Here is a 4,536-nt window from a genome sequence, read left to right as displayed (position 1 = left end):
CACCTGCGGCCGTTGCTTCCGGTCTTATTGCTTCCTGCTTCCTGCAGTCCTTCAGAGAGTCTTCGAAACTCAGCTGGCTTCCCCCAAACCAAACAGGCCAATTCTGGGAAGACGAAGGCTTTCACTTATCTATTTCTAAGGGTGAGAAAGAGAGATAGGAGGGTGAAATAACTAGATTGACATGTTAGAGAAATAGGTTCAGAAGCTCAGGGAGGGGACCAGAACACCGTACCTCTGGTCTTAGATTTCCTTGGACAAGAGCTCAATTTCTTCACATGCAAAATGAAAATCCTACTTTCCCTGCAAACCCTCTTGATCTACAGAGAGGGTCAAATGAGAAAAAAAATATGTGGACATTATTGAAAACAAAACATTAGGTGAAGCTAAGGTACCACCCAGCAAACCACAAGCTCTTCGCTGGACATGAGGTTTTAACCTTTATAGGGTTTCTGTCTTGGTCCCACGTGTGAATCAGTAAAGCTCCCTCTTGGAGACGCACATCATCCATTTAAAAAACAGCTACTGAATATCTATCCTGTGTCACACAGGAGGCTCGGTGTCAGGCACACAGAGATGAGCCCTGCTGCTTCTCTGTGGGATATCAAAGTCTGCAACAGGCAAACAAATCATTACAATAGGTTAGGTATGCTGAAATAAAGGTAGGTTTATAGAGTTGGGGGAGTACAGCAGGAGGTTTAAAAGTACCTTGTTTCCTAGGTTTAAAAGTTCAGTACCCAAAGACTGGCAAAGTTTTCACTAAGGTCAGCTATTTTTTCCCCTGCCACTTGTACATACCTTCCCCCGTCCTGATAAAGACAGATCGCTCACGTGCAACTTTCTCTCTGGCTGACCTTAGAAATGACCTTGCAGTCAGGAAAGAGGCATCAGCCATATCCTTAGCATATTTTCAAAACTAAACAAGACACCCTCATTTCGGTGAGATTAAGGAATGTCTTACCTCCTCCACATCCCGTGAAAACTCGCTCCTATCTCTTTTTTGGTAAATGATAGCCCTCCGTCACAGAGAAGAATTACAGCCATGAGTTAAAATAGCCGTTTTGCCTGCCAGGGAAGTATTTTAACAAAGCAGAAGTGCAGAAGCTAGGATTGGCACTAGAAGGTGAAGTGAAGAAAATGTCTATTAAAATAGCAGACAAATTTTTAGTAAAGGTAAATATATATATGCATAGCCCTATGTAAATATACATATATATTGCTCTTTATTTCTTATTCTTTGATTTGTATGAATAAATTAGAATCTTCTAGAAATAATGAAACCTGAGTTCTCAAAATTCTAAAAATAAAATTGATCCCTCCTTGTTAAAGGTGTTTAAACTATTTAAGGTTTCATTGAAGACGTAAATTTGATAAAGCATATAAAGTCCATTTCAGAAATAGGAAAGTGTTTATAAAATGTATACGTTGGCCCAAAACTATCTTTATTTTCCTTGGTTCAAGTGTTCTTCAGGAAGCAGAGAAATTTTCTCTGTGCCAGTTTATTTTGTGTTTGTTTGCCAGGGAAAAAGGTGATTCCGTTTTTAGAAATTAAATAGCTAAGATGAATCTCTCACATTCATTTTCTGTCACTGTAGCAAGGAGGTTTTTTTAGTTGTTTGCTTTTGGTGGTCATTTGTTTTGGTTTTTGCATAAGTAATGTCTAATAAATGTGCTAGCCTTTCTCTTTTAGGAGCATGTTTTCCGAAGACCTTGAATTGGATTACGTGGACACTGGGGACTCAGCCACACTTTCTGGTCTGCCCTTCTTCATTAAAAGCCCACGCTTGCAAGCTGGGAGGCTGAAGGTTAACAGCGGACTCGGTGACCCGCACAGCTAACCAGCTAACCAGCTGCTCAGGGAGCCACCTTGGCTTAATGACGTCTAACACACCAAGCTAACAATAGCACATTTATTGTAGTGGGCAAGCCACAGAATCAGTAAATCAAGAGCCAAATAATAAATTAGTCTATGTACTGTACTCTCAATTCTCTAAGCTGATCATGATTTGAAGGACTGTCAATTTAAGTAACATGCCAGGACTGGAAGACTTAATCAACTTTCTCTACATACACAGTCATGATGCAGGTGATTGCTGGGAAAACCCAGTCACCAGCAGACACCACAAGGCTATATATATAGAATGTGCTAACGGCTCTGTGAAGAAATCATATTCATAGCTAATCAGCCTTCTCCGAAAGAAGTCAGGATTTCTATTTCATAGAGAATTTCAGAGCTGAAAGCTACCTGAGAACGTCTACACCAGTCGTTCTCACCAGGTTCAGAGGCTCAGAACTCTTTCTCCAAGCGCAGCTCTATACCCATCAGCACAGGAGTTAGCAGATCCGGTGGACCTGGGCGGCTGGCACCTGGGCTGGAGCCCACCAGCAGCGCCTAGACCCCCCTCTCACGCCGGGGCCACCCCCGAAGCATTTTCCCAGACGAGGGGACTACCCAGCATGCAAAGCACCCGCTAAACCCAAACCCGCATCTTCACAAAAGGAAAAAGTGAGTCCCGGACAGACTCCCTGTGCTGCTTAAAAGCTAGTGCATATCTGAATTCTGGCTGTTTATAGTCCAGAGCTTTTCCCACTGGGTCACAATTCCTGTCCAATCAGGCATGAAAGAACACATTTCTAGGCATTGAGGAGCTGTCAATTTGGTATCAACTTGAAAGCAAGAAACTGTCTTATCCAAAGTTATTTTCCGACACTAGACACATAGAATGCTGGAGATAGAGTAACTATAAAATTAACAAGCCTGCTTTGCAAACACTGCACCAAAAAATTACTCTTATTGTTTTCAGTTGTGTTCATATAGGCGATTGACTATCTTTCTCAGTATCCTGAAATGGTAGTGCATGTGTTTTAATTTAGCTTCTGTCCTTTAGAAAAGGGGAGGTGGGGTTAAATGATCTGACAGTCTAATTTTATTTGGTTGGAGGATAATGCAAAGAAAAGGTACCCTAGTCTCTGATGTGTCCATTTGTCAAAATCATAGACCCCCAAAGGTATAGCAAGGTACCACAACCATTATCATCATGAAAGATTTATTGTACATAATGGTTTCCCTGTTGCAGGTGTAAGGGAGATAAAGGGATTAAGGAAAACCCGGAAGTTCCTATTTTAATTCTTTCAACCTCTTAAGCAGTAGACAAATAGGAAACACAGGCCAACCTGTAGAATTAACAAAAGCATACAAAGTGAGCATCCAAATAGGGCAAAAGCTGTGGGGTGGGGGGTGAGAAAGCAACTTCAGCTTCTGCTGACACTCCTAGTCTAGAGGGGCAAGAATGTCATTTTGTCAGAGACTTAGGAAAATCCCAGGCCACAGAGAAGAAATCCTATTCAAATTCCTTTCTATGCCAAGCAAGCTGGGGAAGTATTTTTTACCTTAATTTTAAAAGTATGTATGCTTACTGTAAAATACCAGAAAGGGCAGAAAGGAATGGTGAAACACTAAGAAAATTTCATCCATAATTAGACCAAACAGACAAGGCCATCATGCTAAGCATTTTTGGTAGATTTCCTTCCAGTTTGTTTTTTTTTTCATGAATATTTTACTTAAGCAATGTCAAATTACGTTTACAAATCTGTATCTAGCTTCTTATCTTAGCATGATAAAGTTCTTGTCATTGAAAACTTCTGTTAGCATCACTTTAAAAGATGCACAATATATTATTGTGGCTTTATTTCTTAAAGCCTCTATTAAAGTGGGAAGGAGCAGGCAGATCCTGGGGCTTTCCAAGAGAGTGAGCCACGCCTGTTCTAGAACTTCTCACATCAATGGTAAATAGCACTCACTGTGGATAGGAAAGGAAGAGGGGATGAGGCAGTGCTCAGGCAGCGAGCAATCGCTTTATAACAAGCGCCAGGTAGAACAATCGCCAAATTGTGTTTAGGGGAACAGCCTTGAGTGTGGAAAGAAGGCAATTCCATGTAGGAGCTTCCCAGCACTCCTTCCATACTCCCCAGCACTGGGCTGCAGACGTTAGAAACCAGGGAGAAAATTTCCTCCTGAAACCTTCAGTAACCACGCACCAGTCACACCAAGTAAACGCAACTGCTGACTTCCACATGAGAAAGCTTCCAGTGAGCAAGGGCGGGAAGGTTATAAATCATGCAAATTGGGAGGAGAACCTAAAGGATCTTTCTTCTGCCATAAATTAATGTCCATGCCAGCAAATCTAACTTGATGCAGTTTGTGATTTTTTTTTTTTTTTTACTAATTTGCAGAATTTTATCCTGAAACTTTTAACCCTTACTCACATGATTCAGAAGCTTTGAGAATTTTAGGAAGCGTTAGGGTATCGTTCCACAGCAGTTTCCACAAACCCATGAAGGAGTTCTCTCTTGCAAAGGAGGGTGTGGAGAGCTACACCTCTTTCTTGTTCAACCTGACCAACTGCTCCCTTGAGTTTTAACTGCTTAGCTCTTTGGCCCTAGGTGGAGTCATAGAAAGCAAGGAGTCTTTTCCCACCAAGGCACTGAGAAGAAATGCTTTTCATCTCTGAACAACCTTTGACTTTGCTTTACCCCATA

General features: G+C 41.5%; 1 long non-coding RNA gene across 1 annotated transcript; it reads right to left on the bottom strand.

Annotated features, from left to right (window-relative positions):
* On the bottom strand, window positions 1-557 carry LOC131275318 (uncharacterized). The gene is made up of 3 exons (XR_009182739.2): window positions 437-557; window positions 233-317; window positions 1-135 (listed from the first exon to the last, which is right to left on the bottom strand). It is a non-coding gene; the product is annotated as an uncharacterized lncRNA (long non-coding RNA).
* Window positions 558-4,536: the final 3,979 nt, after the last annotated feature.

This window comes from Dasypus novemcinctus, chromosome 22, assembly GCF_030445035.2.
Source record: "Dasypus novemcinctus isolate mDasNov1 chromosome 22, mDasNov1.1.hap2, whole genome shotgun sequence".
Lineage (NCBI taxonomy): Eukaryota > Metazoa > Chordata > Mammalia > Cingulata > Dasypodidae > Dasypus > Dasypus novemcinctus.
Note: the sequence above shows the minus strand (reverse complement) of the source record. Positions and strands in the feature narration are given on the sequence as shown.